This window comes from Pipistrellus hanaki (genome assembly GCF_964339955.1).
Source record: "Pipistrellus hanaki genome assembly, chromosome: 14".
Taxonomy (NCBI): Eukaryota; Metazoa; Chordata; class Mammalia; order Chiroptera; family Vespertilionidae; genus Pipistrellus; species Pipistrellus hanaki.
The window spans coordinates 5,635,009-5,647,332 of record NC_140516.1 but is presented as its reverse complement, the minus strand read 5'-3'; the positions used below and the strand labels follow the sequence as shown (position 1 = coordinate 5,647,332).

Sequence of the window (12,324 nt, the reverse complement as noted above, 5' to 3'; positions counted from 1 at the left end):
CGGATGCCTTCAGGATGGGACATGGGGTGGAGGACTGGTAGAGAGTTGGAGGTTGGATCCAGATGGCCTACAGAGAGTGGGAATCTGAAAGGGTTGTCCTTCCAAAAAAGGAAACGAAGCACAGAAACAATTAGGAAACCTACTGTTCACCTGGGGCTCTGAGTGGGAAGCAAATGGAAAGTAACCTGGACAATTGGACATCCTTGTGAGGCATCAAAACATGATACCCATGCCATGCATAAGAAGGGCCCAGAGTTCAAGGTTATATCCCCACAGGGTTTGAGGTTCCCCAAGAAATGGAAGTTAGACTAGACTTGGTCAAGGTATCCTGCAGAAGCAAAAGTAAAGCCACTCTGCATGGAATTTTCCACTGTCCTGAGTGCCCAGAGATAAACAAATCCTTGGAAGATGAACTTGGAAACAAGAATTATGAACTGGACAAGATAGCTATAAATTGTGAGAAAGAAGTAAAATATACAACAAATATGAAAATAGTAAGAATTTGAGATAAGCTGTCTGAAAGAACTAAAACTAAACTTGTTTTAATATGTTAAAGAGGCAAAGAAATGATTAGAAACTCAAATGAAATAACAAATACTAAGTAGAAAAACAAAACAAGCAAGACAAAGCTAAATGAAAAACCTTCCAGAAATAAAATCCTTGAAATAGAGATAAACAAAATGCAGTGGACCAGCAGATTGGACTTAACTGAAGAATGAATTCTTTGAAGACAGAAGAGATAACTGTCTAGAACAGTGGCTGTGGCTCTTTGGCCCCTTGAGTGTGGCTCTTCCACAAAATACCACATGTAGGCGCGCACATACAGTGCAATTGAAACTTCGTGACCCAAGCGCAGAAGTCGGTTTTTGGCTCTCAAAAGAAATTTAAATCGTTGTACTATTGATATTTGGCTCTGTTGACTAATGAGTTTGCCGACCACTAGTCTAGAGAAACCAAAGGGTAAGATATATATAGAATATGAAGATTCATTATACGTCTAAGAGGAGTGAGTTGCAGAAGTATTAAGAGAGAGAATGTGGGGAAGCCATATCAAAGTCATGATACTGAGAACTTTCTATGCACGAAACATCTTCAGTTGTTCCCGTGTACTGCCTTCCAGAGAGGGCGAGGAACAGATTTCACACCAAGTGTCATGGCAGTCCAGCCACACAATGCTGCAGACCAGTGGGCACGTGGAGGAGACAAACATAAGGGGCCCTGTTGCTGAGGAGGGTTCCCTGGTGCAGGCACACGTCAGGAACGGGGGTGGGGGTGTCAGAAGCAGAGTTATGAAGTGGTTGCTCTGGAAACCTGCCTGGAGATGTGGGAGGCAAGTAGAGCAAGGTGATAGGGCAATAAAGCATGTGCTGATTGACAGCCTCAGAGGAAGAGGAGGATCAGTGTGGGTGTGAGGGATGGAAATGGCCAGGGAAAGAGGGAGGCTGCAGGGGCGGGACCGCTCTGGGACAGCACTGTGTGTCCTTCCTTACAGGACCAGGATAATCACTAAGGATATGGGATGGATTCATAGGGGCTTAATCACAAGGAACAACAACAGCCTGTAATTATTGGAATTGAGAGTCTAGGTCAGTGGTCTAGCTCATTAGTCAACAGAGCAGCAAACAGCAGCAAACTGATAGAACAAAGACAGGGAAAATGTGCATTTTAGAGAATACTCTAGCTCTGTGTAGAGAATGGACAGAAAGTGGGGGAAAAGGAAAACAGGCTTTAGCTAGAATATTGTTACCACAATCCAAGCACGAAGTGAATGCTGAGGGTCCGTCCGAACACAGCAGACCCAGGGGGGTGAAGGAAGGAGATAGCGCTGTGAAGGCTGAAGGACCGTCATGTGTAAGACGTGCTGCCTGATAGGAGAGGAAAGAGGGACAGAGGGTTGTAAGGTTTGAGGCACAGGAAACCAGTCAGAGACCACCAAGACATATTAAAGGAAGGTTTATTTCCCAGTAATGAGCGGGACTCATTACGGAGGTAGAGAAATCAGAATTAAAGGAAGGAGGAGAGGAGAAAGGACCCAGCCGGGCTGACTCCACAGATGGAGATGGAGAGCAGCACTTGGAGGGGTGGGAGAGCCTTTTGAGGGGACAAATAGGAAAGGGTTGGACCCAGGGCGGAACAGGGCTCCAGGGCACTTCGGCACGTGCTGATTGGTGGTACAATGTCTTGGTGGCAGATGCCAGTAATGTCACAACTCCGCCCACCAGTTGGGGGAGGGAGGATCTCACAGGGTGACTTCCATGTGCTTGGCCGGGAATATGGATGGCTGGTCCCTTGACACAGGCCACACAGACTTTCTGATCCTACTAGCCATGTGGGATTTGTAATCTATTCACTGTTTACTATCTCTCTATCTTCCTTATTAATACCAAGGCCAAGCGCCATTGATTCACAAGTATTCACCTTTACCAATCATCTTGAAAGGAAACTTACGTTTAGTTTGGGACCAATGGTGAAATATGATGTCTTTGCAAGGTGGTGTTATATAAATGAGTAGCAGAATGCTTACACTATGTATCCCCTATACAAGGAGGCCCCTTTATGAAGGAAGTAATCATTTATACATATGGGGAGGCCCAGATCGTGTAAGCAAGTAAAAGGGGTGCGGGGTTGTGAGATAATGATGTTTATAATCATAGCAATTTCTCAGCATCCTAAAAAGTGCCAATGGGATAGATAAAGGGATAGATTGGATGTGCTGGAACCCCATAAATGGGGCTGTCTGACCCTGGGCTGGATCTGAACACCTACCCAGTTCTCCTGCTTGTGGCCTGAGATGGGAGGAACGGGAGGAAAGAATCATTTTCTACTTGAGGGTGACTTGCAAGGTCAAAGGGAACAACGTTGCTGAATGTCTGTTAATGTGCTAGAGATTCCTCATCATGATTCTCAGTGAGCCTGACTGCGGATGTAAATGCAAATGTTGAAATTCTGCTAAAGGCACGGGAAAGGGGGCTCAGGTGAGCACCTTGGCAAAGTCACAGCCGTGACCGGGAAGAGATGTTCTTTACGTAGCCTGTGGCATTCCTGCTGTCGCCCCACATGAGTCAAGGGCCCCCCATTGGGTCCTCTGGCGGGCCCCTTGCTTCTTCAGGAGGGGTCTCGATCAGGACAATGACCAGACCCTGCTCCTGCCCCTCCAGCCTCTAGTTGTGTGGTCTCCAAAAATCACTTAACTGCTTGCTGCCTTGGCCTCCCCATCTGTGCAATGGGGATCAGATTTCACTGCTTCATGTCCGTCTGCCGGCACAGCCGCGATGATTAATGATTAATTAGATCTCAGAAGGGCAATTGCACCCAAGGGCAGACTCATTTATTATGCAGCCAAGTGCATATTTCTTCTTCCTTTCATACATTGACAAATAGTTTGTAAAAAGTAAAATAAGCTAAGGGATAAATTTTCCAGAATTTTATTGCAAAACAGTTAAAAATTACAAATTAACTTAAGCTAAAAACCTTTAATTTAGTTAACAAAGTGAGATTACTATCTGAGAAAACCAATTTAGGTTTGGTGTTGGTATAATTTTCAAGATTTCAACCTGATTTTTATTTATTCCACAAATAAAATGGGTAACACACAAAGTGACATTTCAAATAACCAGTTTCCATACACCTTCAGGGCATTAAGGTTTAGTCTTTCTATCTGGAGAGTCTGGAGAATAGCTTTAATAACTCCTAACCAACTGTCAGCTATAACTTTCCCAAACATTAGGATTGAATGAATTCTCCACATTCCTTTTAAAAGTTAGAGATGCAAGTTGAGAACATAGCGTGTTATCAATCTTTGAAAACACCATTGACAAATGCACAGAGGAGTAATCAGCTTGCATACTTAGTCATTGTTCTAACCAGGGTACAGTAATGGGGACTGCCCAAGGGTCTTTCAGAATCTCCAGGGACAAGTATTTATGTAACCATACTATTTTAATGCAAGGCACATGTGACTAGAATTCAGGGGAGCTCTCATACCCTGGGCTGTATTAGTCTGAGAATGTATCTTTGCAAGCTTCTGATCCTGTCCTGGAGGGTGTTTTCATTCATTTCATACTCTGGATGTGAGCATGCGTCTGAAGGGGGGTGTAAAGGCGATAGGAAAGATTTACACGGCAGTGCCCACAGGTAGGAAAACAGGGTGCAGGCTAGCTGAGGGGACACCCCATCTCCGACAGGTGCTACGCCAGAAGTAAAGCGAGCGGCTCTTCCAAAACATGACGGACTTTTGGATTTTTATGTGAAGCTTTAGTTGTTGTTTTTTTTTTTTTAAATATTGGTAATTAATTGGAGAATCATAATCCTTTTTAAGAAATGTTTTTGTTGATATTGGAGAGAGGGAGAGAAAGAGAGAGAGAGAGAGAGAGAGAGAGAGAGAGAGAGAGAGAGAGAGAGAGAGAAAGGGGGAAACAATGATGAGACAGAAAAATTGATTGGCTGCCTCCCGCCTGCTCCTCACTGAGAATCAAGCCTGTATCCCGGGAACCTGCCCTGACTAGGAAGTGAATGGGTGACCTCAGGATACTCGGGAGAATGCTCAATCAACTGAGACATGCCGACCAGGGCACAACAATCTTTCTTTAAACACTGGGTGCTGTGTTGGGCCAAATAAAACTGGTTAGCGGTCTTTGCTTTAAAGATTCTCTCTGCCCCAAACTCTCACTTTCATCAGCGGTTTCCTTCACAGGCAAACATCTGGCCTCTGTGTCCTGGCAGGAATGTGGCATCTGAAGGTGTGAGATCTCACGTGTGGTTCTATTGGGTGGCACAGCTACCTCATTTCTCAGGGAGAGGAGTTGCTTTTTTTTTTTTTAAATATATTTTTATTGATTTTTTTACAGAGAGGAAGGGAGAGAGATAGAGAGCTAGAAACGTCGATGAGAGAGAAACATCGACCAGTTGCCTCCTGCACACCCCCCACTGGGGATGTGCCCGCAACCAATGTACATGCCCTTGACCGGAATCGAACCCGGGACCTTTCAGTCCGCAGACCAACGCTCTACCACTGAGCCAAACCGGTTTCGGCAAGAGAGGAGAGGAGTTGCTTTTAAGAGAAGAAGGTCTAACTAACCTGAGTGTCGCTGGAAGGAAGCAAATTCACAATTAGGTGCAGTTAGGCACTCTCCTCAGAAAATCTTTTTCTCATTCATCCTCCCTTGCACAGAAGCCCAATATGTATTGCTTAAACTCTCTATCTGTTGGTTATGAAATCTTTTAATTAAAAAAGGTTTAGATAACTTTTAGAAGCTGGATCCCTATATAATTCTGTTATTTTTTTCCCTTCGTGAGCAAAGCACATAGAGAAGGCTGGAGAGGGCCAGGGTATGTACCCCCTCAGCAAACAGCCAGTCCAGAATGAGATGCAAATCCTATCATTGTCACCCTGACCTGCTGCGACAATCCTGGGCTCCTGGTGGCCCCCCTTTCAGCGGCTGTGCCAGTCACTGTGGCTGAAGTGGACGAACATGGCTAAGGACGTGAGACACATCTGCCCAGCGCCCACTTATGTCAACAGCTGGCCTGGGCTGCTCCTTGATGAGGCAGAGAATAAACAAATTCAGTGGTGTGACCAGGAAGAACACCGTCCTCGCTCTCTTACGTCTGTTTGGACATGCGGGCCTGGGCGACCTGGGAGGTTAGCGCAGTCCTCCCTGCAGCTCACACGCTTATGTAAACAGAAGAAGGGTTTGAAGGATGCCTCCCCGAGGTCACTCACTGTACATGAGGCCCAGGCAGATAGAAGGCAGCTCGGACCTCAGTTGGGATGGAAGACCACCCTGGTCTAATTGAAAAAAGTGCATCAGGGTCTATGATGTGACTGCTGATGGGTGTCTGCGTTTGGAGTGACGGATGGCAGTTTACGAGACGGCAGCAGCTTGGCGTTTGCAGTTCTGTGGAGGACAGATACCAGGAGAACCCATCCTGGTTTGCTTTTTGAGTAACACCATCCCCTGCCCTGAAGAGAAATCATGAGTTATGAGATCAGAAAAATGTCTAGGCCACGAGGGCTGATCCCGGTGTAAGTGACACACACATGTCCACACATTAGAGAACTGTAATCGGACTTGTCACCTTCTTCTGAACGTCTCTGTGGTCTGGCCACTCACTACACACTACACATGGAGCAGAACCGAATGCAGATGTTTAGAGGCCCCCGGGAGGAGAAACCACTGTTTATCCTCAGTGCGTAATCCGGCTTAATGGGAGTGACAGGGACTTATACCGACAGCCGTTACTTATGATCTAAAAAGACAGTTTCTCCAAGAAAGTGAGATCTACTCAAATGGGCTGTGGATCATCACTAACTTTCTGTGTTGTTCAGCTGGCTTTTTCCTTTTTGTTTCAGCAGCCATGATTATTTAGTAGAAATGATATTTCATTTGCCAAGTATCGTTAGCTCCATTGGGAGGAATCCACAACTTTAACCACGAAGGAGAGCATTCATTGTGAGCCCATTATTTACTTAACGTTTCACTTGAAAGGTTCTTAGTACTTAATGCTTCTTGTGTTTATTTTTACTTGGGTTAAAGAAAAAAAAAAAGGTCGGGTTCAAGGTCTTTGAAGAATGGATACAGGGATAGAATATGGAGCGAGAGGGGAACATTTGTGTATTTCTGAACATAATTTCAAGAGCCAATGTCTAATCTTTGGGAAAAGCTCTTCCTGGAAGGGTTTTAACTCCCGTGGCTTCAGTCTCTCACATTCTCCTGGGCCATGTCCTCTTCAGGGTGTCAAGTTTCCGGGGCACCACAGAGCCCCCCAGCTCCGGTTTAAGCAGCAGCAGACATCCATCAGGAGGAACAAAGGGCCCTCCCTGGCCCTCTAGCCCTCCTATTAATGAAATATTCACCAAGAAAACAGTGCCAGAATGCAAACAAACAGTGCTGACCATATCCTTGCTTCACTTCTAGCCTCTTGTGATCTTTGGCTGCTGTTCAGTAATTGTATTTATTTTTATTTCATTAAAAATGTGAGAGAAGGAATTTTACTTAGGCCAGAAGTTTAAGGATTTATAGCAGAGAGAGTGGTCTTGGTGTTTGTGTCAGTTTGGGGTTGGGAGCCCTGGTCCCTTCGGGATGTTTTACTGAGAATGAGGTAACAGATGTCCCTCATATTTTCTGAGCCATGTACAAACAGTTTACAACATGCCATCGTCATCGTTTTCCTCATCTGATCTCGCAGCAACTCTGTGAGTTAGGTGGGGTCACTTTCTTTTAACAAACCTCATTTCCCCAGATTTGTGAGATTAGAGATAAAGTGCTTCAGCAGTATCCACAGATTGAAATAAGCAGTTTCTTTCATTCATAAATGTCTACCTGCTCAACGTACCCCTTCGCTGTGCCAAGCCCACAGTGCCAGGCACATAAATATGTAGATGAGCCATTTTCCAAGCAGTTTTACTAATAATTCACATGAGAGAGCATTCACATTAATATATATATATATATATATATATATATATATATATATATATATAGTATTGATTTCAGATAGGAAGAAAGAGAGAGAGATAGAAACATCAATGATGAGAGAGAATTATTGAGTAACTGCCTCCTGTTTGTTCCCTACTGGGGACTGAGCCTGGAACCCAGGCATATGCCCTTGACTGGAATCGAACTGTGACCTCCTGGTTCATAGGTTGATGCTCAACCACTGAGCCATGCTGGCTGGGAACATGTTTTTACTATTTCAAGTTAAATTGTGAATCCAATTTAAAAATAATAATTTATATGTCACTGGATAGTTAATAACTCTTCCACTATCAGGATCCATGTGTCTCCATTCTCTCTGCACCCGAGTCCCTTAGCCATACCATCTGCATGTGATGGAACAAGGACTTACCTGGACTCTACTATTGGATGGGCATTTCATCTTCATCCTGAGTCTTATCTGGTAGTATTCTACCAACTGAAGGGAGCCACTCATTTTAGAATGGCAGTATGTCATTCTAAAAAAAATGGCTGTACCATAACACCATGTAAAATAGATTCCAAACTTCCAAAGAGAGATGAAACAACTAAGATTAGGGAGACTGTCATTAACTAGTACATGACAAAAATGGAGATGAGTCAAGATTATGTGACCAAGAGTCCTCTGCTTGGTGATCAGCAGATCTGATGATGTCAACATCGTGGTGTAGAAGAGCTGAGATGAAACTCTAGGCATATCCTGTGGGAGCAGGAGCATGGCAAGTGCTGACCACACAGACATGGACTGAAGACGCTGAGTCTAGCCAACAGATATTGGAAACAAGGACATACATTGAGGAGGCAATGTGTCCCCCAAAGCTGTGATGCACAATGAGCAGAAGTAAATATTGTGAGCTGGTGTTTTGTCCATCTTGTCACCCTCAGCTTCCAGCAACATACCTGGCTCAGCGGAGTACTTGTAATGTTTGCCAGGAGGTAATACATTGGAGATGAGTTTCAGAACAACTGAATTCGATTAAAGAAGTATGTTTTAATTTTCAAGTCTTTCTTTATCATGGGAGCCTGAGACACTTGATGATGATCACTCAATATTGAAGCTATTATTTGCAATGCTCTTCAACATTCTTGGTTTTTTTCTCTTTATTACAAATTGAAGAAAGCAAAGTTCCTAAAAGCCATCCATCCTTAATTATTTTTCCTCATTTGCTCTTTTGGTCAATGTCAAGAATGGCTATGACATTCAGTGCGGAGGAGACTGGTTTCCACTTCTTCTTTTCATCAGATAAGGACAGCTAAGAAAAGAAGTCCTTAACTGTCTGGAACTGCTATGGTATTAGCACCAATTGACGACTTTATCTTAATGTGTCTCATATTTAGGGTGACAGACTTCTTTGAGGTTTATGATTGTGTGAGACACAAACAATGGTATCATAGTAATTGGGGGAGATTGTCTACATCCCATGAGACCTCATCAAGTTGTACTCACAGCCTCCATCACCGAGAAATGGCCTTGAACCCACAGCCTTCCATCACAGAGAAATGGCCTTGAACCGACAACCTTCCATCACAGAGAAATGGCCTCACTGTGTTTTCCTCCCTCGGTCATGCTGACAATTCTTTCACCATCCCTCCTACATAAGAACTTTAATAACAACTTAGATAGATGCAAGAGCTGGCACTTTAGGAAAACAAATTAACCATGATTATACTTGGCAAGTATAAATGATGAAAAAACAAGAATGTGTGGAGGAAAAGGGGCCACATGCTAATCTGACTAACTTAGGGAAGGCCTGTGTGGTGGCCTTCCAAAGTCAGAGAACTAAAGTAACCATGAAAGACAGTCTGAAATTAAACTTTTTAAATTAAAAAGCAGTCTGTGTTGGGTAGTCATGTTCCAGGTGGGTATCTTCCCTGACAAAGATCACATTTGATCTTAACTGAGCCTACTGTCTTTCTGCATCTGTGATAACACACCTTTGGAATGTCAGGGTAACTTTTAAGTTCCCCCTTTTTCTGAACCTCTAATGGCTCAACCAATGCACCACAAATTCTCTCCTCATTGTTATTATCATGTTAGTTCTTGAGTGTTAATTCTCCTGTACCCACTTATGTAAACAAAGCATGTGTCTATCATTTTACTTTTTATCCAATCCTAGAGGTTTCCCCATTTTGCTTTCTCTCACCCCCTTAATCTACCAGTAATTGGTTTCAGGAAACCCATGTACATTTTGTCTCCTCCTTTGATGGTAATTTATAAAAATAGATGAAAAAACTGCCATTCTCTGGAGGCATTATCTCAATCCATTGAAATTCACTTCCTTGAAATTGTTGACAGTTTGGCTCAAATAAACGCACAAAAATTCTTTATAGGTTTAAATTTTTCTGACATTAACAAATGAGAAAGACCACCTAAATTGAAAGACCTCAAATTTTACAAAAAATATTAAGAATAAATCCATATTGATATGCTTTAAAATATATATGAAATTATTTCCCAGGAAAAGGAAAGATACCAAGATTAACTTAAAGGAATATAAAGCTTAAACAGACTCATAGTAGTAGAGATAAGAGTGACAAAACTATGGTACAATGTCCCTTTGGTGGTATTATTGACAAATTAAAAAAAACACAAAAGTTGAAACATTTTGATGATCTTTATATAATGTAACCTGTTCCAGAGAATAGAAATGTGAAAACTTTCCCAAATCATTTTTTAAGTTAGCTTAACAGTGTGGAATCTAAATCTGAAAAGACTCAAACAAAAGAAAACGTTAGGCTTAGCTCAGTTATAAATAGCAAAGCAAAACAACTAAATGAAGACTAGCAATATAATTCAGCAGTGTATTTAAAGACTAACATTCCAAGTCTAAGTTTTCCTCAAGAATGCATTGCTGATATGTTAAAAATAAATCAATTAGGAGACAGCTTACAATAAACTGGCCAAAGGGAAAATTATGCAAGTTCATTTAAAAAAAAATCGTAGGTCAGTTGATGAATTTCTAATGAAACCTGTAGGTAAATCGGCAATTAGAATGACAAGAAATATCCAATGCAACTCAACAGTGGCCATCATTTACGATGGATGGTGAAATTTCCCCATTGTGGGGGAATTGCTTTTAAAATCTGAAGCAAGGAAGTGGTTGTTATGTATTATTTACCATCCTTCTAGAAGTTACAGTCACTACACTGAGATATGGAGACAGAAATAAGAAATATATAAGAATGGCTTGGCTTAGTGGTTGAGTGTCAACCTATGAACCAGGAGGTCACAGTTCAATTCCCAGTCAGGGAACATGCTGGGATTGTGGGCTCTATCCCCAATAGGGGATGTAAAGGAGGCAGCTGATCAATGATTCTCTCTCATTATTGATGTTTCTATCTGTCCCTCTCGTTTCCTCTCTAAAATCAATAAAAATATATATTTTTAAAAAGAAATATATAAGAATTATTGAGTAAGTAAAGGTTAAATGTGCTTGCACTGGTTGTCTTATTGATGCCAATGGTTTTCTGGTACTACACTCACACATGATATCTAGCATTGGGACACAGATCTAGAAGTCTAGCCCTTCCATCTCAGAGAAGGAGGGCAAGTGGTGCCAAACTCCTTACTCTTTGTTCTGGGCTGAATTGTGCCCTGCCCCCATTATATGTTAAAGTCACAATGCCCACAACCTCAGCATGTGACTGTATTTGGAGGCAGGGCCTTTGAAGAAGTAGTTAAGGTAAAATGAAATCATATGGTGGGCTTTAGTCTCATATGATTGGTGTCCCTATTAGAAGAGGTTAGGACACAGAGAGACACAGGCATGTGCTCACACACAGAGACAACCACATGAATACACTGTGAGGAGGTGGCCAAGGGCAGGGGAGCAGAGAGGCCTGGGAAGAAACTACCCCTACCCATGAATTGATTGCTCTGAGCCCCCAGAAATGTGAGAAATGCATGTGTGTTGTTGAAGCCACCAAGCCTGTGGTATTTGGTATGGCAGCCCTAGCAGGCTGATACCCCCCTTTCTCACTGTTCTTGTGTCTACTGGAGGTCCCTGACCCTGACTCCATTTGCCTAGCTCCCAGTGGTAACACCAGATCTCTGACTCAGTCTGCTGCACAGACATCAGGGACAGAGCTAGGAAGACCTTTGCTAATCCCAGTGCCGCCAGTCCCCCAGGAGGCTGATGCAGCCCCTGTCAGAACTGCTGTTAGGAGCCAATTAAACGTGACTGATGCTCCTTGGCTGAAACCACAACAGTGATTCCAATGAGATGGGAAGGGCAGGGTGTTCCTTTCCAAATCCACACTAACCTCTGAGCTTCAGCGATCCCTCAGACCCTCTTCTCCCTGTGCTGTGGTGAGCAGTAGTTGCTTGGAGCACAGCTGATCTTGTTGCTCTCTCTTCTCTCCAAGCCCATAAAGGGCCGGAGAAAAAGCATTTCTTAGTTCTGTGTAAGACACTGAAACTCCTCCCCAGATGACAGACACTGTTCTAATGAGAAACATGTGGAGGGCCCAAATGCCTTAGCCAGGGGGCCGGGGAAGTTGAGAAAGAGGAAAATGCCAATATCGCCGCATCCATCTGAGCTGCCAGCTCCAAAACATGTTCCATTCAGCTACGGTTTGCACTTCGGTAATTCAATAATTGTAGCATTGCCCCACCGAGTCATGCGAAGAGAAATGAATTGAATCAATTAGCTACGACTTCAGGACACATTCAGCAGAAGGAATGTACTCATTTGTCTTTAGACCTTAAGTCTCACCCTTTAAGAAAAACTGAAGCAATCTGAACTAAAACCCATGGTTAATTAGCACATTTCAGATGAATGGGAAAAAATATGATGCAGCAAGAAACAAAGGGAGGGTGTGATGTGTTGGTTTGTACAACATGGATGGT

General features: G+C 43.1%; 1 long non-coding RNA gene across 1 annotated transcript in view; it reads right to left on the bottom strand.

The window, feature by feature from the left end:
- LOC311632859 overlaps positions 1-11,860 on the bottom strand; it is a 45,412-nt gene extending 33,552 nt beyond the window's left edge. Inside the window, exon 1 of the long non-coding RNA XR_014796843.1 lies at positions 11,739-11,860. This is a non-coding gene — a long non-coding RNA (uncharacterized lncRNA). The remainder of the gene's footprint in view (positions 1-11,738) is intronic.
- Between the last annotated feature and the right edge of the window lie 464 nt (positions 11,861-12,324).